The sequence below is a fragment of the Chionomys nivalis genome, chromosome 9, assembly GCF_950005125.1.
Source record: "Chionomys nivalis chromosome 9, mChiNiv1.1, whole genome shotgun sequence".
Classification (NCBI taxonomy): domain Eukaryota; kingdom Metazoa; phylum Chordata; class Mammalia; order Rodentia; family Cricetidae; genus Chionomys; species Chionomys nivalis.
This window is the reverse complement of record NC_080094.1, coordinates 42,360,551-42,383,550: the sequence shown is the minus strand read 5'-3', so window position 1 is coordinate 42,383,550 and position 23,000 is coordinate 42,360,551. Positions and strand designations below refer to the sequence as shown.

General features: G+C 45.7%; 1 protein-coding gene and 1 non-coding gene across 4 annotated transcripts in view; both read left to right on the top strand.

Moving 5' to 3' along the window:
• Positions 1 to 23,000, top strand: part of Shld1 (shieldin complex subunit 1) — a 66,112-nt gene that overhangs the window by 22,691 nt on the left and 20,421 nt on the right. The window lies entirely within an intron of this gene.
• Positions 9,002 to 9,103, top strand: LOC130882151 (U6 spliceosomal RNA). Its single transcript, XR_009057787.1, has one exon. It is a non-coding gene; the product is annotated as a U6 spliceosomal RNA (small nuclear RNA).

Sequence of the window (23,000 nt, the reverse complement as noted above, 5' to 3'; positions counted from 1 at the left end):
GCACACAACAAAATGAAATTTGGAAGCGTGATACACATTCCTGGCTTCTGGAGGTAACATGCGCCCAGTTCTCCTGGGCTTTTTCTGTAGAATGCCCCTGATTGTCTAAGTCCTGATTCCAGGGAGTATTTTAACAACGTTGGAAAGGACCCCTCAAGTTCCCTTAGGGGATGTAGCGCAAGCTCAGCCCGTGTGCTTCCAAGGCTACTGGGAGTGCAGCTCGATGGTTCAGCGCTTGCCTAGCGCATGCGTGCAGTCCTGGCTTTGATCCTCGGCACCACAGAAACAACGGACAGAGAGGAAAAGGACAAAAGGAATAGAACTTGTGCTTAGAAGGAAGGAGAGAAAAAGAAGGAAGAATTTATGCCTCTTAAAAGGTAGAAGTGGGTTCAGACAATAAGCTGTCCAGGAATATATCTTAAGCTAGATTTGGGAGAGAGGCCTTTACTTGGATATATGTATGATAATTATGGCGTTTGTGATTAAGTTAGTCTGGTTTTGTTTTTTGTGTGTGTTGTGTTACTTGGAATTAAATCCAAGGTCTTATGTATGCTAGGCAGACACTGTGTCACTGAGCTGTACCCCCAGCCCAAGTGAGTTCTTTTGTTTTTTCTTTTTGTTTTGTTTTGGTTTTTGGGGGGTTTTAAAATATGCTATTTACATGTGTGGGGTGCAGTGTGCATGTGGAGGTCAGAGACGACTTACAGGAGTCAGTTTTTCCAATCTGTGGGTTCTGGGGATCCGATACAGGTCACGAGGCTTCATTTATCTCCCGAGCTATCTCAGCAGCCCTGTTGTGTTTGGATGGGATCTCCCTACAGAGTTCAAGCTGGCCTTAAAGTCACAGTAGTCTTCCTGCTTCAGACTCCCAAGTACAGGGATTACAGGCATGAGCCGCCATACCTGGCAGATTTGTGTGTCTGTGGTTTTAGGGTTTTTTCTTAATTTTTATTTTATATGTATGAATGTTTGGTCTGCATGTATGTATGTACACTATCAGAAGATCAGAAGAGGGCTTTGGGTTCCCCAGAACTGGAGTTACAGATGGTTGTGAGTCACCATGTGGGTGCTGGGAATCAAACAGTCCTCCGCCAGAGCAGCCAATGCTCCTAACCAGCAAGTCTCTCTACCCCCACAGCAATTTGTGTTGTTGTTTGGTTGGTTTTGGAGCTCTCTATAGACCAGGCTGGCCTTGACCTCTTTCTGTAGACCAGGCTGGCCTTGACCTCTTTCTGTAGACCAGGCTGGACTTGAACTCACAGAGATCTGGTCACAGATCCCTCTGCCTCCTGAGTGCTGGGATTAAAGGCATGAACCACCACCCAGTCCTACAGCAGTTTCTAATAATAAAGTTTTAATTTTTTTCCTTTAAAAAATAGAGACAAGAGCCGGGTGTGGTGGCGCACGCCTTTAATCCCAGCACTCGGGAGGCAGAGGCAGGCGGATCTCTGTGAGTTTGAGGACAGCCTGGTCTACAAGAGCTAGTTCCAGGACAGGAACCAAAAGCTACGGAGAAACCCTGTCTCGAGAATTCAAAAAAAAAAAAAAAAAAAAAAAAAAAAAAAAGAGAGAGAGAGAAGTAAATATTACAACAAAATATAAAATTGAGCATAAGACCAGATGTGGTGGCAATGGCTGTAATCCCAGCACTAGTAGAAGCAGGGTCTACATGCACGCGGTAAGTTCTGTGTGAAATGGACGAGATAACTAGACTGTACACGAAGCTTCTCCTACCGGTAGTCTCGTAAACAACTTCTGTAAACGCTTTCAGCGGCTCCCCTGCTCTAAGTGAACTCATAGGAACAGATATATACAGGTCCTGCTGTGTTTATACACAGAAGCAGCAGGTCAGGGTTTGGAGCACAGGAGAGTAAGCCCGGGGGTGTGGCTCGGTGACAGAGCACTAGTGTTTGTGAGGCCTGGGCTTGAGCACCGCCAGGAAGAAAAGGTTACCAAGACGCCAGCGTATCGTGTTCTTTTCATTTATTGCATCAGGGCATCTTGTTGCAGTACTGCATGTGGAGTGCATGTTTTATGGCTACATGGCTTTCGAGTGTATGGTTGGATCATGGTTTATCTAATGTGATGAACGTTACTGGATGGATGTTTAGTTGCTCACGACGCTAACAGTCGTGATCTCCTCATGTAGGTATCTCACTCAGTGTGTTTGGTGAATGAATGTTTTCATTTACTGTATTACTGATTATTATAAATGATTGTTCTATCATTTGATGGATAGAGTCACACTGGAAGGCTCCGTTGCTGTATGTTAGATATTAACAGTTTAACAGACTTTACCCTAAAACGTGAACCCTGATAACTAACAAAGATCTTCTCAAAACCAGGCCATAAACACTTCTCTAAGCACATGATAGGCTAACGCAGGAAAGTTGCCGTGAATCCTTGGTCAGCCCAGATCACAGAATACTTACCTCTGAAAGGGAAAGCGGGTGACACTCGGGAGATGGCTTACCCAGCTACGAGCCTGCCTTGTCCAGTGAGCGCCCGAGTCCCAATCCGTCAGTCTATTGATCCTGATCCCAGGGACCCAGATGAAAACCAGCTGTGGTTGGATACATTTGTCATCCCGGTGCTGGGGTGGAGCCCCTGGAGCCCCTGGAGCCCCTTAGCCAGCCAGCTTAGCAGAACTGCTGAGCTGCTAAGCTCAGCCACATTTGGTCTGGGACCTTGTCTCAGAACACAAGGTAGGGGGCTGGAGAGCTGGTTTAGCAGTTAAGAACCCTTGCTGCTCGCGCAGAGAACTGGAGTCAGTTCCCAGGATCCCATGTCAGGCAGTCAGAACCGGAACTCCAGCTCCAGAGCTGATGCCCCTTCTGGCTCCATGGGCTCTTATACACAGAGTCCCTTGTCCCTAGACATAAACACATACACATAAATAAAAATAGTAGAGATAAAATAGTGTGGAGAACAGTCAGAAGACAGCCAGTGTTGGTCTCTGGCCTTTATTCGCACGTACATGTGTGTATGTACTCACATGCACATGTGCATACAGCCACATGAACACATACATACATACCCCGTGTGTGTACGTGTGTGTGTGTGTGTGCATAGAATTCAGTTTTGTTAGGAGCTAATTCTGGTGAAAAATTTGTTTTAGAATGTCAAATTACCGCCCCACACAGGAACTTAAGCGTGGCTTTTTGCTTTTGAGTTGCTGTGGTACAGAGACAGAGCTGTGGGACACTCAGTGGCACTTGCAGAGGTGGAGCTGCAAAACCAACTTCTCCTAAGAGGCGGCGAGAAGTGTTGGGGCAGTCTTCTAATTAAAAAACTGTATTTATAAGTCATTAAAATGACAGCTTTGAAAAATTGCCGAAGAACCAAACAATGTAGCTAACTAGAAAGGATCTGGCTGTACACGTTTGTACGAAAGTAGGAAGCCTCCGGAGTCCCGTGGGATGACTGGGAACCATAGGTAGAGTAGTTCTCAACCTGTGGGTCGGGAGGCCTTTGGGGCTTGCATATCAGAGATCCTGTGTATCAGATATTTACATTACGATTCATAACAGTAGCAAAATTAGAGTTATGAAATAGCAGCAAAATAATCTTATGGTTGGGTGAAAAACTGTATTAACCATGAAAAACTATATTAAAGGGTCATAGCCTCAAAAAGGTTGAGAACCACTGCTTCAGAGTGACTCCTGAGAACATCTGTCTCTATGGTGTCATTAAGAAAATCCTTAGACAGCTGGGCGGTGGTGACGCACGCTTTTAATCCCAGCACTCGGGAGGCAGAGACAGGCGGATCTCTGTGAGTTAGAGACCAGTCTGGTCTACAAAGGGAGTTCCAGACAGCCAAGGCTACACAGAGAACCCCAGTCTCAAAAAACTACCAAAAAAAGAAGAGGAGGAGGAGGAGGAGAAGATAAAACTTTTAGAACCCTAAGCCCCTGGCCTCATAGCTAAGTTTCCTATTTTCTTTTATGTCCCAGTTCTCTGGTTAGCACCGTTTATCCTGCTCCTGACAGCACTTCCGCTCCACTGCGGGAACCGCCCCGACCTCTGCAGTCGCTTGGGGTAGCCTTCTCTGTGAGCCTGCCTTTCGCAGCAGCTGCATCCCCCTCACCCACCTCGTGGGCCGTGTGTGATCCAGCTAGGGGCAGTCTCACAGCCAGGACTCAGGATTTTCAGTTGTTACAACCTTGAGTGTCCTGCTGGCATCTGTGGCTCCTTCAGAGTGGCTTCCCCACTGAACACTGAGTTACTGCTCTTCACATCGCTGCCAGACACTGAGGTCTCACTGTCACTCCGGTCCCTTTTTAGGAGGGTGGAGGAGACCCTATCTTTATCCGTACTGTGCTTTTCTCAAAAATGTATTGTTCCCTAAGAGGCTACCCTATCCCAGAGTAGCTAAGGGAACCAGTGCGTGGGGGAGGAAGCTGGCATCAGGCAAGATGACGGTTAACAGGTGTTCTGAACTCAGTGTCACTTCAATCAGCTGCAAGACCTCCAGGAGCTATGCACTTACCTCTGTGTGCTTGTGAAGGAGGGCATTGGCCTGCATCATCTACGGTGACTTCGTACGTCTTAGACTGTCCTCACTGCCATCACGAATGTGTTTTAGGGTGGGGTGAAGGTGGGCAGCGGGAGCATGCAGACGCTCCGTCCAGCCCATGCTTCTGGAGCACTGCACCACCAGGCGCTGGGCCTGCCCTCAAACCCTAGTCTCTCTGCAGGTGTCCTGCCTGGCATTTAAGATCATTTTATACTCCGGGTGGTGGTGGCGCACGCCTTTAATCCCAGCACTCGGGAGGCAGAGGCAGGCGGATCTCTGTGAATTCGAGGCCAGCCTGGTCTACAAGAGCTAGTTCCAGGACAGGAACCAAAAAGCCACGGAGAAACCCTGTCTCGAAAAATCCCCCCCCCCAAAAAAGATCGTCTTATACTTTGAATCTGGAATCCAGCACCAAGCAGTTCCACTGCCCGAGTAATAAGACATCACCCCCACCCTGCGTTCTCGCTTCAGTGGTAGACAGGAGCAGCAGCTTCCAACACTTTAAATAAACACAAACACTAAAGGCAGGAGGAGAGGCAGGAAAGGGCCTGTTCTTCTCTAATTAAAGACCAGAGTTCATAGTTTAGAAAAATGCCCCAGGCCATGGTCTCTGTGATGGTTTGGGGACAGAGGTCTTCATGGTTCCTCCTAACTCTCAGAGCATCTGCCTCCCGTGACTTCAGTAGGTGACAGGACAGGGAATCAGAGTGCAGGCCTGCCCTCCCCGCAGAGAAGCCCATGCTCTCTGTCCCAGTTAGCGCCCTGTTGCTGATGAGCTGACCTGTGGAGCAAAGGGTGTGATTCATCTTACAACTTCTAGGTCACACTGAACCTCTGAGGGGGTCAAGGCAGGAACTCAAGGCAGGAACTGAAGCAGAGGTCATGGAGGAGGGCTACATACTGGGTTGCTCCTCATGACTCACGTGGCCTGCTTCCTTTATAAGTCCTTTAAGGTCCTTCCAGGACCACCCAACAAGGAGTGGCAATGCACATAGTATGATCTAGGCCCTCCCACATCAACCGTTAATCAAGAAACCCTGTACCAGTCATTTATCAAGAAAATACTCCACAGGCTTGCCTATCGGTCAGTCTGAAGGAGGCATTTTCTAATGACCCTGACTTGTGTCAGGTTGACAGACACTGACTAGAACACCCCTAGAAAGGCTTTTTGTCACAGACTGAAAAAAAACCCAGCTGTTGCAGATTCCTTCTGCAAACACTCTTCCCTGACACTGAGGGTACTGATGCTGAGTTGATATCTCTGACACCGAGGGTACTGATGCTGAGTTGATATCTCTGACACCAAGGGTACTGATGCTGAGTTGGTATCTCTGACACCGAGGGTACTGAGTTGGAATCTCACTAGCAACAGAATAACAGAGAAATAGATGTGTCTGGGAGCTGAATCCTTGTATTAAATTCCATTGCCTCTTTTTGCCTGTGACCCATGGCGAGTGATTCTCACCCATACTTTTCTCATCTGTAGAATGAGCATTCGCGATAGTTATATAGTTGCTATGAGGATGAGGATTAGGTGAGACACTGTGTCTCATCTTTTCTCCTTTCTTTGTTTACGTTTTAATGATAGATAGCTGTAACATTTTATTTATTGTTTGTTTGTTTGTTTGTTTGTTTTTTGAGACAGGGGTTTTCTGTAGCTTTGGAGCCTGTCCTGGAACTAGCTCTTGTAGACCAGGCTGACCTCGAACTCACAGAGATCCGCCTGCCTCTGCCTCCCAAGTGCTGGGATTAAAGGTGCGCCCCCACTGTCTAACATTTTTATTTTTTAAGGAAAGAGCTTTAACATATCTTGACAGATCTGTCTGGTATTGGGAAGTCTGGTATTAGGACCAGGACTCAGACAGGCTAAGGCACCTGCCACGAAGCCTCACGATTGGAGTTCAATCCCCAGAACTCACACAGAAGGAAACTGACTTCGCGACACTGTCCTTCAGTCTCACACACAAATAAATGTTTAAATAAAAACCAAGAAATTAAACAGGTGCATTTTCTTTTGTGTAGCGAATTGAGTTTGCGAATAAGATGCCAGTTTTCTGTGACAAGAGGGGAAAGTACAGATATGGGCAGGCGTAAGAGGGCATCTGTGCCCATGGAACTGGAGTTCCAGATGGTTGTGAACCACCCCGTGGGTGCTGGGAACTCAGCCTGGGTCCTCTGCTGGAGCAGTAAGCGCTCATAACCACTGAACCATCCTCCAGCCCTGAGAACACGTACTTTTTTAAGACAAGGTTTTATGTAGCCAAGCCAAACCTTGAACTTGTTATATATCCAAGGGTGATGTATAATCTCATGTAATCTTCACCCTCTTCCAAAAGAAGACCCGGTGTCAGTATTTACAAGATCAGGAGACAGCGAGCTCAGAGGTAAAGCTTTTTGTGGGAAGACCCAGACACGAGCTGGGCGGAGCTGCCATCGGAGCCAGGCTGTGATTGTTCTCAACCAACCCGCGTTTCTTCCCTTCGGCATCACTCTGCCCCAACAGGCACACCGTTATTTTCTTCCGATTTTGAAGTCAATACACACTAATTTTAAAGTTAGCATATTCTGACTATAGAAGAATTTGTCAATGTTGTAGGTGGTCAGTTATTTCCAGCTCTAGCTTTGCTTAACCATGGTGCCCATCTTTGCCTTCATGGAGTATGATAAGCCCTCAGCGAGTCCTTCTTGACTTACTTCAGAGGCCGGAAACTACAAGGACTGTTTAAACCTTTGCGGTTATGCTGGAAAAACCGCGGAAGGCAGTGGGTATGAGATGAGGGCCTGGGAGTGTGTGTGTAGCTGAAGACAGACGATTTCCTTTGTAAAATGTCTGCACAACTGTTGTGTTGGTTTTTTAAAAATCAGAATTTAGGCTCGGTGTGGTGGCATGTGCCTTTAACGGGAGGCAGAGACAAGTGGGTCTCTCTAGGTCTGATGCCAGCCAGGTCTACACAGTGCAGTCCTGTCTCAAAAAAATTTTTTTTAAACACAAGGGGAGGAAGGGTGACATTTTTATTGCTTTATTTTTTCCTGTTGAGGAATTAGTATTTTTCTCACTGAGGAGGAAGGGTTCTCTAGAAAAGTTGAAACTGAATGGATCGGCTGCTTTGCTTTTAAGGCATTTCTCTTGCTACTATCTCTGGGGATGTGGCCTCTTTTGCGCCCTCCTGGCTGCTGAATTGTGATGACCTGGCCCGGTCTCAGGCTGGTGCTGGGCGCCAGCTGCGCTCTGGCGCCCCCTCCTGTCCAACCTGAGGCTGACTCTTGTCAGCTCTAGAGGAAGCCCCATTGTGAGATTCCTCGGGTTCTGCTTCCTACCTCATTTTATTGAGAAAAATGAAACAGCTTTCTCCTCCCCTGCCTCCTGGCCCCATCTGCCTCCAGCCATCACAGTGGGTAGTTTCTGCTCTTGTCCGATGCGCTTTCCTGCCTCCTCACCACCAACATCACACCTCCATCCCCCTCCTCAGCTTCTATTGATTGATTTGCTTTTGTTTTATTGGTGTTTTGAGACGGTCTCAAATATCCTGCTGACTTTGAATCCTCTTCCTCCTTCTTTATAAGGTTTAATTTATGTAAATGAATGTTTTGCCTAAGCACCGCTGACTTCCTGATGCCCATAGAGTCCAGAAGAGGGCTGGATCCCTTGTGACTGAATTTATGGACAGCTGTAGACACCCAGTGTGGGTTTTGCAAACTTGGGTCCTTTGGAAGAGCAGCCAGTGCTCTTAACTGCTGAGCTATCTCTCCAGTCCTGAGTTTTCACATTTATTTGGTTTTTCGAGATAGGGTTTCTCTGTGGCTTTGGAGCCTGTCCTGGAACTAGTTCTGTAGACCAGGCTGGCCTTGAACTCACAAAGATCTCTGCTTCCCAGGTGCTGGGATGCCACATATTTTGACTTCTTAAGAAAACCTGCAGTCTAATTTTCAAATTACCATAAATAATGATGTGCGTGTATTTCAGGAAGTGACTTTTCAGAAAAGTTTTATTTTAATACATTTTTCTTTGTCTTGTGTGTGTAGGCAGCCCAAAGACAAATTGGGGAAGGCAAGTCTCTCCTTTCATTGTGTGGGTGGCAGGTATTGAACTTGGGTCACCAGGCTGGAAGCAGGTTCCTCAACCCACTTAGCTATTTCATTGGCTCCTCTAAAGTTTTAAAATAGAAAAGTTAGCACTCACTTCGGTAGCATGTATTGTTATAATTTAAAAACGGCAGGAAGGAGTCACGCCATACAACAGGGCCCACGTGGAGGGTTTCTTTATTGGGGGAAGGGACAGAGGCAGAGAGACAGAGGTACAGAGAGGCAGAGACAGACTCAGACAGAGAAGGGGGGTGGGGGAGCAGGCGGCAGGGCCCAGCCTTTTAAGGGAGCGGAGCTGCGCATGTGCACAGAGACCACACAGCAGGCCAGGGCACCGACTGTGTACTGGGCATGTGCGCAGGGGTGACGAACTCTGCCAGGTCTCCAAGGGGCGGGCCAGGTATGCCCAAATGCCAGCACATTCGCTAAAATTGGAACAGTGCAGAGAAGATGAGCATGGCCCCTGCTCAAGCCATGCAAGTTAATGAAGCATTCCGTATTTTTAAAAATGAGAAAAGTTATTGCTTCCCTTTAGTGCTGCATTAAATTTTTGTTCCAGCTTTTTAAATTCTTGTTTCAAAAATATCTCCCCTGACAAGACAATAAGCGTTCTGCGTTACAGATATTGTCAGCACAGGAACCCGTTGTCAAGCACGGTACGGCCACTGCGTGCCACACATTGCCTGCTGCAGTAAATGGGACTTTGCCCTTTCACATGTTCCCACGTCAGGAGTGTCCTCACGTACCATGTTGTCACCAAACAGTAAAGCTGTGTAGGCGGCATGTAAAGAAAATTTCTCTGAAATGCGTACATATAGCCACAGCATACTTATTCAATCTTACCCATATCAGTCTGCACAGGGTGGTTTCCTGGCTTGTGCAAGGAGACACACTTCCGCTGGGGTTCACTGGAGGCTGCTCTCTGGGCCAGGAGGTGCTGGATTACCAAGTGTTGCTTCTTTCCTGGATTTTAGAGATGGGAAATGTAGGTGATGTGTACGCCAGGTCTCAGAAATAGAATTTGGGTCATCCAGTTTCCATTCTGAGCTGGAGAACCATGAGGGTCTGGGGAGTCTGTCCAGTGTGCTACCCACTGAAATCTGAAATCCGGGGCCTTAGTCACAGCGGCCGCATTCAAGTGCTCTAAGAGCACACGGGCTAGTGGCCCCCACATTGGGTGACTCGTGCAGAGCATTCTCGTCGTGGAAAGCCCTGTTTTAAATAAAGGAAACAGGTGAACTGTTCTAACAGCCTGATGGCTTTTTACAAGACTATTATTAATCTGTTATTTTAGTCGGTGAATTTAAAATATGCAAATAAAATCGCTTCATTTTCAGAGCACTTTTAAGTTCATAACACAGTTGGAGGCACAGATATTTCCCATATCCGTGCTCCCTCACACACGCACAGTGCTCCCCACCACCATGGCATGCTGTCCTTAAATTTTTTAAATTTATGTGGAGCAGCAGGCTGAGAAGCAGACTTCCTGGGTGCCCCCCTTGTTGTCAGAAGGTGGGACTTTCTTTTTTATTTATTTTGTTTTGTAGACAGGGTTTCACTGTGTAATTTGACCTGGAACTCACTCTGTGTACCAGGTGTTTCTGCTGCTTGAATGCTGGGGTTCAAGGTGTGAGCCACCACCCTGGCCAAGGGTATGTTAAAGGGGGGACTTTCTTTTTTGTCTTAAAGAGGAACAATTTAATAATGAAATGTCTAGTTTTCTGTGAGCTCCGTGGTGCTGGGATCTGAGCGGCAGCCCTCAGGGTTGAGCAGGAACCACTCTTAACTGCTGAGCCTCTCTCCTGCTCCCCAGATGCCCAGTTTTCAACCAAAGACATCGAGGTTTGCTTTCTCTGGTTGCCTTTGTGGTTCCTTACATTTTGATGGCCTTTCTGGACCCTCCTATTGACATTGTTTCTCAGATCTACAGTGATTCGCTCTCGTGGGTTGTGTAGATGCTGCTGCAATCACTGGAGACCTGAGCTCTCCTCACAAATCACAGGAATGCTTGCCTAATCGTTCCCGTGGAAAGCATCTGATTAAGGTGCATTCCTTTAAAAACAAATCAAGTTTCCACCTGTTTTCTGGCACTGTTAAAGTGACTATATGGGTCATCACTGGCTGATGAGTGTTACCTGCCAGCTGTCCTCTTGCACATAAAAGCTGAGTGTTCATTCCTGTAGTCATGGCAACATGCTTTTGCTAATGAGTGGACAATGTAGAAATAGACTGTTCCCCTTCAGTCCTGTCTACGGCTCATGGGACACAGTATGAGAACATTCTGGAAGAGAGCAGCATGAGGTCAGGCCATCAGCACTGTTATCTCACCCCCACTAGGAGACAAAGGCCCCTGGCAATGTTTCTTAGAGTTCATTACTGGATTCCTCATTACAATCGTGACTGAGCTGGCACATTTGGCACATCATGGTGCAAAGGAGAAAGCTATGGTTGTGACTAGGGAGCGGTTTTCCTTCCTGTCTTTCTCCTTAAGCTGGGGGGAGGGCAGTACTTGCTAGGGAAGTTATTTCTGATATTAATAAGCATGCTGGCTGGGCGCAAAGGCAGCCAGGGTTAAGATGGAAAGATGCCATTTAAAACAAATAGCAGTATGTGCCATGGGGCTGTTACGTCACAAGGAGTCCTCACGGAACAGAAGCTGTTTTCATGATCTTATCTGCTGCGAGAGGCCTTAAACAAATTACCCGTTAACATTTCAGATATTTGCATATGGAGCACTGGTGATTATGAGCTGATTGAGTGGGGGCTTTTTGCACCCTTAGGGCTTGAAGGGGACCCAGCGGGAGCCTGGGCCTGGAGGAAGAAGTGCTGCTCAAGGCCTGGGCACACCCAGGAGGATGAGGAGGGCAACCAGAGGTCACTGGCAGCAAGGAGGATTTTCTTTGCAGTCTGTGGCTGTGAATTGGTTGCAGGTTACTTTTTCCTGCTGTCTAGGTCTTTGTTTGGGTTCTCTTCTTGGTCTGGGGTCAAGCCATTTATTTTATGTAGGCAGTGACAAAGTCCAGCTCTTTGTTGTTGAGCTTCTCCAGGAAAAATCACCCAGTTTTGTTTTGTTTTGTTTTTTTCAGTATTTTGAAGCTGAGATACCCAGTTTTTATCTACAGCCTCAGCTGGCTTTTTCCATGTTGAGTAGCTATTTTTAATGTTTCTTAATATTGTGAGGTTCCTCAGGACCGTAACCATGGTTTTATAGCAGAGCTAATCATAATTTGTTTATATGTCTGTTTTGAGAGAGGCTGGCTTTGAGTGCTCTGTGTAGCTGAGGATGACGTTAAATCCCTGTCCTCCTATCTCCAGCAATTTTCTTGGACATGGCCATTAGTTGAGCCTTACCACTACTCAGCTGCCTGGGGACAGTTATTTCTTGTCTCTGAGGATAGAGAGGTTTTTCCAGGTGACTTCACTTTAACAGTCTGCTCAGGTAGCATGTAGTCAGACTGTTTGGGGGACCCTTGAGTCTCTTCTTCCACAACTCTGCTAGTCTGTGGGCTGCTCACCTACTGTATCATGATCTCTGCATCTCTTTCACCTTTCATACCTGTTTCTGTTCCCAGAATTCCCTACCTGTCTAGTTTGGAGAAATGTTGAGAATAACCACCCCAACTAGTCTCATTTCTGTAGTTTCCCCTGCCTCCAGTCAGGTACCGTGATAGCCAGATGACTGTTTATGACGTCACTAGGTGTAGTTCATGTGTTGACCATGCTGGTCCTTCTGAGAACTGCCACCCTATAGTAGATCATCCACTTACGGGCAGACAACAACATACTTCTTTACATTCCTTTATGGTGCTCCAAAGTTGCCTGAATAAATGGGCAGGTGGACTTCCCAAACGTAGAGGTTAGGAGTGACATGACACTGAGGTATATAGCAAGAGCTCTTTGCCTAGCTAAGGACGGGACTGATGCTCAGGAACAGTGGAGGCCTCAGCATTTTCATTACTTACAACTGTGTGATGTGTTCATTTCATTTCTACCATGTCTCCACCTGAGCTTTCCAGAGGGCATGGGGGCAGAAGCCAATTTTGTGTTGCTTGTCATGGAATCTCTAGGTCTTAGAACAGCATACAGAACAAAACAAGTCATTCATAAATATTTTCATTTATATTTCCTATTTGTCTTTTTGAAAAATTATTTTCTTTTGTGTGTGTGTGTGTGTGTATGTGTGTGTGTGTGAGTGTGTGTGTGAGACACACATGTGGGGGTCAGAGGACAACTTTTGGAACTGGTCCTATCTCAATTCCAGGAATCGAACTTCAGTCGTCGGCTTTCCCAACAAGCACTGTTACCTTTGAGCCATCTTGCCAGTCCTCGTCCTCATGTGTTTATTGTAATTAGTTTTTTGTTTTTTTGTTTGTTTGTTTTTTGCGACAGGGCTTCTCTGTGTAGCCCTGGTTGTCCTGAAACTTACTCTGTAGAACAGGCTGGCCTGGATCTCAGAGGTTCACTTGCCTCTACCTCCCAAGTGCTGAGATTAAAGTCGCATGCCACCATGCCTAGTTTTATTGTAGTTTTTTAAATTTGTGATGTAAGTAAAATATATTCAGTTATAATTTGGACTACCTCAAGCCTATTTAGTAATTTTGAATATATGTAAATAAGCTTTAGGTCTTATTGAAAATTGACATTGTTTTTTTATATTACTATTATGACATATTTTATTATTAATGACTAAGGGCAAGCCTTTTTAAAGGTCACAAATGATGTTTAATAACCTGAAAAAAGATTACCTTGGGAAACAGGAAGCAGCAACATAGCCTCGAATTCTTGATTTATTTAAGCCCTGCATGGCCCAGTAATCTTTTCATCTGCCATTTCCCCAGGCCTAATATTCTGAAAAAAGCTCTGAGAAGGAAATTGAACATGAACTTTGAGATAGCAGAGCCCTATGAAGCTCATAAACCGAGCATATTAGGAAAAGATACTGATCAAATAGAAAAGCAGAAGGCAATTAGCTTGAAGGGACTAAGGAGGATTATATAAAGTGAAAATCTGGAAAAATAAAGTGAGCAGATGGTCCTAATGAGCCGGGAAGATTGGCTCTGGCCCCGCTGCAGCAGCTTTCACTGGCGCATCTGCCACAAACTAATTGCCTCTTTTCTGCCTGGACACCTAAGCTGAGATGCATGGCGTTTGTAGCAGACGCTATTAAAAGCTCAACCCTGGCTAATTTTTTTCCATTAATTTGCCAGTGAGTGCTCGGGTTTATGTGGATCATTTGATTTACTTTGAGTTAATTGTAATTATATGTTGCATTTTGCTCAACAGTGTGTCCTTTGTAATATAATTTGCTCTTAACTGCAGTATTATTTCTTCTGCCTTTCTTGATCAATAACCTCTTCTTTAGGGGAAAAAATAAGCGTAAGGAATATCTGCGAAGGGAACTGTTGTTATTTGTTTTGTACTCTGATTTTGTTTTTTGACTGTCCTAGCTGATATTGACCTGGAACTCACTATAGTCTGAGCTGGCCATGGACTCTTGGTGGTCTTTGTGTGTGCTGACATTACAGGCGTGAGCCACTATGCCTGGCTGGAAGATACTTTTATTGTTGTGTGTGTGTGTGTGTGTGTGTGTGTGTGTGTGTAAGTAGGAGGTGGGGGAGCACACGTGTGGCACACAGCATGCTTGTGGAGGTCAGAGGACAAGTGTGGAGTCCTAACTCTTCTACTTTCACGTGGGTCCCAAAGAAGGAAGTCAAATCATCTCACTGACTCTTCTAGGTAATACTTTTAAGTTAGATGGGATGCGTGCTTCTAATCCTGATGATGAAAAATCAGATTTGTCAGCCGGGCGGTGGTGGCGCACGCCTTTAATCCCAGCACTCGGGAGGCAGAGGCAGGCGGATCTCTGTGAGTTCGAGACCAGCCTGGTCTACAAGAGCTAGTTCCAGGACAGGCTCCAAAAAACCACAGAGAAACCCTGTCTCAAAAAACCAAAAAAAAAAAAAAAAAAAAAAGAAAAATCAGATTTGTCTAAGTCCTGGCGTGAGATAGCATTGTTAAGATGCAGGCGGGAGAAGAGCCAGTCCTTGTTCACATAGAAGCTACCCTTCTTGTGTGCAGTATTCCTAAAAGCTGAGCATGTATGTACACCAGGGCACAGCCCTTCTACCGCCAGGTACACCCTAACATGGACACACCCATATGTTCATAGAGGTACTTCACTGACAGCCAGCAGCACCGATGGCGCTGATAACTGGAAACCACCCAGAGGCTGCCACAGCTGAAGTGGATCATCACGGGGCTTCCTCACAGTATAGAGTCACCATTGAAAATGCACACGTTATCACAGCACACAACCTGAATGACTGTCACAATCCAGTGCTAGGTGAAAGAAGCCAGACCCCACAGAGCACATGCTGTGTGACTTTCCTGTTTGTAAGTCAGAAAGACAGCAATCTGGAGTGGTTGATGGCTCAAGGTTAAGAGCACCCGCTACTCTTGCAGGGGACCCAAATTCCTTTCCAAGCACCCACATCAGGACAGGAGGCTCACAGCCACCCATTACTCCAGCTCCAGGGACTCTGGTGACCTCTTCTGGCCTTTTTGGGCACCCCCCCCATACACACATGTGGCATACAAATACACACAAGTAAATGAAAATAAAAATACTTTCTAAAAAGACAAAGTGATGTAGGTGCTGGGAGTCAGAGTGGTTGTGACCGCCAATAAGATCATAGATGGAAGGTGCAGTATGACAGTCTGGGTTCTGGAGCCCCCACCTCTGGGCTGATCATTCCAGTGTGTTCAGTTTGTGGAAACCAATAGAGTCGTGCTGATTCTGTGTATATATAATGTATATGTGTACATATTATATATGTGTGTGTGTGTGTGTGTGTATGCATGTATGTTATAGTTTAAGTGAAGTTTTAAAAAAATCAGTGTGAAAATGTGGCGGTGCGGTCCCTTAAAGAAGGGCTGTGCTTGGCTCCAGGCGCTTTGACCCACTTCGTGAGGTCAAGCCAGTCTCCGCAGCTCAGTGACCATTTAAGATTTGCTTATCTAACATTAAGGGCTTGCACTGTCCCCAGATGCAACTTCATTCTCTGCCAAGAGTGAAAGAGGCCGTGCAACTCTTAGAATCCCGGGAACTTGTCCAAGTCCTTATTTCATTTGATTAGCTCCAGAGTTTTGGTTTAGTGTTTTGTTTTTCACTTTGGAGCCTGTCCTGGAACTAGCTCTTATAGACCAAGCTGGCCTCGAACTCATGGAGATCCGCCTGCTCTGCCTCCCGAGTGCTGGGATTAAAGGCGTGCGCCACCACCGCCCAGGTCTTGACTTGTTTCTAGTCAGCTTTTCTTAAATTATCTATCTACCTTTTGCCACTGGGCTTTTTCCTTTTCTTGTGTAATCTTTACTTTCATTCTTACTCTGTGGCCAGGTGGCTGGGTGATTGGCCCTTAGTGTCCTCTCTGTTCTCTTTTGTTCCTTCTTCTTCTCCTCCCAAATTCTCCTTCTGTTTATTCTTCCCTGCTTGCCAGCCCCACCTATCCTTTCTCCTGCCTCGCTATTGGCCATTGAGTGCCTTATTAGACCATCAGGTGTTTTTGACAGGCAAAGTAGCACAGCTTCACAGAGTTAAACAAACGCAACATGAAAGAATGCAACACATCTTTGCATCATTAAAACAAATGTTCCACAGCATAAACAAATGTAACAGATCTTAAAATAACATTCCACAGCATATAGTTCTTCAGATAGAACCATGCTGCTTGCTATTGTTTCTGTTCTAAATCTTTCCTACTGTTTTCTTGGAAGCAGCCATCGAGCCAAGAGCTCTTTTCCCAGTAAGTGCTAGAAGTCAAACCTATTCCTTCCCCATTCTAGGCAAACCCCTGAGCTGTATATATCGTATATATCCAGCACTGATTCCATATTGGTGTTTTCTTACTGTTTTAATATTTATAGTGAATAGATGAAGTTTCATTGTGGCATTTTCATACCTTTATACCATTGTAACTTACTTGTGTGTACCTGTCCCTTCCCCCATTCCTCCTCCTTCTTATGGGACTATTCCCTCCCCCAAAATATTGCCCTTCTGCTATCATGTTATATAGAAAAATATACATTATAGTTAAATTGAGCTTTCATATATGAGAGAAAACACACACTACTTTATGTTTTCAGCATTACCTTCTCTTCCTTCCTTCAAACCCTTTCTTCCTCCCTCATTAGGCCCCCTTGGTGTTAGTGTGTGTGAGTATAGTGGAGTATGTGCTGAGAGGGACAGCAAAGAGTTTCTTAAAAAATGCAAAGTGGAAGTAGCTTGCACTGATGTCTTTATCATTTCTACTCTGTAGAGCCTCTGGCCACTCACTCACTGTACCCCCCTCCCCAAGTCTTCCCTCTTTGAACTCCTCCAGAGGCACTCCCCTGTGCTAGGCATGGAGGAGCTAGAGCTGCAGGGGATTTTTGTATGCCACCCCCCAACTCTGTAGGTATTATAGTCCCTACTTGAGGGCCGGTTTGCAGTCCTGAGGTTGTGACTGCTCATGTTACAAAGGCAGTGGGGCCTTCGGTTTCCCAGAGCACAGGCCTCTCTCTTCAGGAGCCGCTTCTTGCAGGAAATAGGTGGAAGGGGAGTTTCCACAGCAGAGCAGGAGCTCTGCCTCTGAGTCTTTCTCTCCAGATCCTTTTAAAAGGCAGTCTGAGTGTGTATATATTGGTTCATGTACATGAGTGTGTGTGCGTACACATGTGCACACACATTTGGAGGTCAGAGGAGGATATCAGTGGCTCTACCGCTGTCCATCTTCTTGCCTTGAAACAGGGTCTCTCGGGGAACCTGAGGCTCACTGATGCCTCCCAGTGCTCAGGTCACAGGCATATGAAGCCATGCTTGACCGTCTTTTTGTTTGTTTCCTACATGGTGCTGGGGATTCAAACATAGGTCCTTCCTTATGCTTGCCTAGGAAGAGCCTGCCATCTTCTCAACTGTAGTTATTGTTTGTTTATTGTTTATTTGTTAGCACTTTGGAACTCTCATCAGAGAACTGGGAAAGGGACCGTCTGTCTAGTAATACAGGCATAAAGCATCCCAAGGTCACTGACTTGGTTCCATTTTAATTTGCCTAATATTTTGAGTGAAATAGCTTTCTCTCTTGAAAAAATTTATGAGAAACATCTACAGAGTGTGGTAGGAAGGATGATGGTAATTAAAAAAACAAGCAACAAAACAAACAAACAAACAAAACCAAAAACCCACAAATCAAAGCTGAAGTGCTGAATGCCTGTAATCCCAGCAGGAAGGTCAGGAGTTCAGCCCGGACTTTATGAGACTGTGCCTCAATAAAACCAAGAAGAACAAAATCCCTAGAGTCCAGTTAACCAGCACTTCTCTTCATCACTCTAGCCCGAGTTCTAACCCTGTTGGTAGAAGTCTGCATAAATAGAGCAGCTCAGAGTGTTCCACATTCTGCCTTGTTCTGTTTGGGTGGCTATAGTAAACTAATATTTACTATAAGTTTATTTACTAAGCTTGTAAATAAAAGAAGTCTGTTGCTTACCGTTCTGGAGACTGGCAAGTCTGAGGCCAAGGGGCCAGCAGATTCTGTATGTGATGAGACCTGGTCTATCTGAGCTCTCATAAGTCACTAATATGTCACAACTAATAAAAGCTCCTCCGCTATGCCTCAGTCACTCCCCAAAGGCCCCACTTCCAGCACCATCACCTGGATGGGATTTCATCATGTGAACCCGAGGAGACACACACCTGCAGACTCAGGCATCTTGCTGTTTATTCTCAAACTTAGAAACCCGAAATCACCTTTTGTGTGTGTGCGAGAAAATGCAGGTGGAGGAGGTGGGCTCAGAAGCCAAAGCACTAGCTAGGGACTGAGCTGGGACCTGACATTTGCCTCCCACCCCACTACCATCTTTCCACGTCAATGGTTTTGATGTGTCGATGGTTATTTGGGACTGTCCTTTAGCATTAGAAACCAGGGCAGTCCGCCCATTCAGTCTTCCTCACTCTCTAAAACACTGTAGTTAGGACAGGGTCCCTGTTTCCAGAAAGGACAAGCTGAGGAATACAGACAGAATAACCTGCTGAGTGTGTGCACTGAGTGCATTGGGGCCTGGGGGGCACCAGCTAGCTCTGTTGTTGAGTTGAGAATGACTACCCAGAGGATGGGTACTGGCCATGGTGCTCTCAAGTAGCACTAGAGGCCTCAGGTAGAGGAAATGAGGAATGGCAGCATTGGGAACAGTCTGGCAGTATGCAGTTCCTGGGGCTCTCAGCAGGGTGGCTGGTGGAGAAAGGGCACAAATGGCTCCTAGAGCCAATTCAGGGCATAGGCTTTGGAGCCCCTCTGGTTTCTCTAATGGCAGTGTGGAGCTGATGAATGAAAGCTCCCTGCAGTACCGAGCAGGCAAAGCTGCAGAGTCCTGTCTGAATAGAGTAGTTCTCATCCTGAGCTTGTCTTCTGTGCTTCCTAGTAAAGCATGTGACCCACCCGCAGTGTGTTTATCCCACATGCTAAAGTGGGGGTTACATGGAAAAGAAACCAGTTCCAGACCTTACAGGGGCCTGAGTTGAAAACTTGATTCATTATCGACCCCAATCCAACTACTACTGGTTTAGGAGGTTTTGTTTTTGTTTTTAAGACAGTCTCACTTTTAGCCTTGGCTAGCCTGGAGCTTGCCATGTAGACCAGGCTGGCCTCAAGCTCACAGACATCAGCCTGCCTCTGCCTCTGTTACTTTTCTTCTTTTTCATCACTATGAGCTGCTTTTGTGGCTTAGCCGAGGCATGCCCGTGGAGACTTACTTAGGGACTTTCTAGTATGTTTATAAAGTATTATTTTTTTTTCCAGGCTCTTCATGAACACTGTAGAAGGTTGCATGAACACTGTAGAAAATTCCATGTAACTGTTACCCTGCCTGATTAACCAGAAGGAAATCAGAGGTGATTTTCTATGTCTGATGTAAAATATTGTAAAAATAAATTGGGTTCCTTTGATAGAGTATTACAGAATATTTTAAGTTTTGACTTTGTAAATGTCCCTGACAAGGGCTATAAAAAACTGCATTTCATAATCTAGAGCTGCCCTCCCTCCCACCTGCTGGTCCTGATTCTCAGGGCTCTGGCTGATCCCACTCCTCACCTACTGGTCCTGGTTCTCAGGGCTCTGGCTACAGAGGCTGCCCTCCCACCCCCTGTACCCCTTCCCCCCACCTGTTGGTCCTGGTTCTCAGGGCTCTGGCTGCAGAGGCTGCTTCCCATCTTTGCTCGCCTGTTATGTTTCAGAACCGTTTCCTTCCCTGTGCCTGTGACCTGCCTGACCCTGGTCTTTGCACTGCTCTCCCTTGTTGTACTTTGTTCTCTAGTTAAGTCTCCAGAAAGAGGACCCTGAAGCTTCCTATCTGGCTGGTCAGGTGGTGGGAGGACCTTTCTACAAGCTCTGTCCATGTGAGAGCTTCCTGTTAGCTTTTTAATACTCCCTTAATACAGACTCAACCATTCAAGGAGTCCTCCAGTAGGAACTGTGGAGCTGTGGTCACCAGGAGTGTAGTGAGAAATGAGGAACGTGGAGAAGCCGAGACAACTAAGGAGACAGAGAAATCCGCAAACAGAAACAAAACACCAAAACCAGAATGGGCAGAGAATCAAGCAGGAGCAAGGAGGTAGAAGGTTCTGGGCTGTGAGCATGGGCTGAGAAAGTGCAGTTTTATCCCAGTTGCTTAACAGAGGAAAATTGTCCTGAGAGGCTAGCACAGGATCGGGGCAGTTTAGTTAGCTATACGCACGGCAGATAAACTGGGCACATATGCCTTTAATCTCAGGACTTGGGAGGCAAAGGCAGGTGGATCTATATGGGTTCCAGGCCAGCCTGGTCTACACAGTGATTTCCAGGTTAGCTGGGGCTATATATTGATACTCTGTCTAAAATCACAGCAAAGAAATACAGAACAGAAATAAGAATGTACAAGTGATCAGTTTTATATAAACACTAAATACTGTTTTAATGAAATTGATGTGACCATTCTTAGAGAATGGGAAAGGGACGCCGTCCCCGCTACCCAAGAAGGGGATGAACAGGTGATGTCCAGAACTGCTGTGTGGCCTTGAGAACATCCATAGACACAAAGGTCCGACAAACTGAAGCAGTAAGTTGAAGTGGTGACTGTGGGGGATGCAGGAGGGTGGGAAGCCATTGCTTTTCAGTGTGAGACCCGGTCTCTTCTCTCAAAGTTACAAGCCACTGCTATGTCAATACAACTGAAAATTAGTCATTAATTAGAATGAGCCTTTTGATGGCCCTTCTTATGGACATGTGTCCCTGGAACAGTTGGATGCATGTTTGGTTACTAGGAAGTTTCTCCAGCATGTGGAAATGAATGTGTAGATCAGGCTCATTACTAAGCCAAGTCTGTGTCTGCTTACTCTGTGTCTGCTTACTTTGGGAGTGATTAACTCGGGCTTGCCTCACTGGAAGTCATGCTAAAGACGTTTGTCATTTCCCTCTGCGCCATGGAGACAGATTGGACTGTGGTTCATAGTTGTTGATGCTGTAGCTTTATTAAAATTGAGTAAGGCTGTCATATGAAATTGGGTTTTTTGATTACTTTAGACTTGATGACGTATCTTTTCCATGCGTATAATCTTCAGCAAACATTTACCTTTCCCAACTGGCAGACTTATGATTTATAACTTCTCATGTCTAGTCACACATTTTCTCTTTCCTCTGCCTTCATAGGGATCTCTGTTCACAGCTGTCTTTCAGAATAGTTGACATGTCCCCTGTGTGCAGAGCATTTGACATTTCCATTTCTCTACCCTTCGCAAACTCACCCTTCTCATTCCTCCTGCTTGTGTTAGTCACAATCCTGTTGCAGTGACACAAACATCATGACCAAAAGCAACGTATAAAAGGGCTTGTTTTGGCTTATGCTTCCAGAGGGACACCATGTCTGTCGTGGCAGGGAAGTGTGATATGGCAATGGGAGTAAGAAATTGGGAGCTCACATCTGCAGTGGCCAGGAGGCAGCAGAGAGGGACCAAGGCTTTTAGTCTCAAAGCCAGTGAGTGACATACTTCCTCTAGCAAGGCTGCACCACCTAAACCTCCCAAAGAGTGTCACCAACTGGGAACCAAACACTCAAATGTCTGAGACTATGGGAAACATTTCTCTTTCAAACCAACACACAACCTTAGTCTATAGTCAGTGGTGTTTGTTTAAACACAGTTTAATGTTTTAGTCTGATACTTTTTTCCATAAAGTCAGGGTAGTATGGACAGATAATTGCAGGTAGGCAGATAGATGGATGTTGAGGACTAGCCTCTACAAAAATCACCTCTTACCAGGGTAGGGGTGTGGGAATTTTAGAAATATAAGTAAAGAATATGAAGGTGCATAAAAATAGTAAGACAGAAACCATGGGATAATACCGGAGGGTATTCCAGTGAGAACTGAAATCCTGAAATTGCCCGTGTTTATTTTTCCACAGCTTTTATACCCAATGTAAATGGGGCATGCAGGGCGGGGTAGAGAGGATGTAACAAAAGGCTTTAACTCACACAGTCAAATTGCTTTATCACTCTGAGACATCAAATCATTAGTATTCTATTGTCTAGGTAGCTAAGCTGCTCTAGATCATGTATGCTGCAAGCCACCTTCCCCAGGTGACCTCATAGTTACAAAAGAAAGAACAGAAGTAGGTTTGCATATTCTGACCATCTGTCAGGATTGAATGGAGTTATCAAAAGAACCAAGAAGCACCTCCTGACTTGGGACATGCAACTATGCTTGTCAACCTCCAACCTCTCTGACCATCAGACAAAGTGGAAATTAGGCTCACATTTTGGGCCTCCACGGATAGATAGAGATGGAGATGGAGAGAGCAGGCTGAGAACACTCAAGAGCAAACAGTAGTAGGGCTGTTGAGAAGCAGCTCCAGGTAACAGAGCTGCACAGCAAGTCTTAGCCTCTCGAGGTTCCCCATCTGTAAACTCTACATGTGGCTATCTTTCCAAACAGAACCTAAATAATGATCTTTCTTTTATATCCAGCATAGTTCACCAAACTAATTGGCAATGTATACTCAGTAAGGTGCCCCGTTAGAAAGGCCTGGAATAAGAGGGTGGGCTATGGCTTGGTAAAGCATCTACCTAGCATTTCAAAGGCCCAGAGTTTACTCATTAGCACTACCTTCCTACCCTGCACACTGCACACACCCCCAAAAAGAAAAAAACTTCTGTGGTAATTTTGATTTGTACTGAACATAGTCTTGGTGTGGTATTAATCCCCGAGTGTTTTAGCACTTCCACCCACTCCCCTATCTGCTTTCCCCAAGACATTTGAGAACACTTTTAGACCAAACCAAATATGGTCAAGAAAATTAATATTTTTAAGTTTGAAGATGAGAAACTGCAAGATTGAGTTCC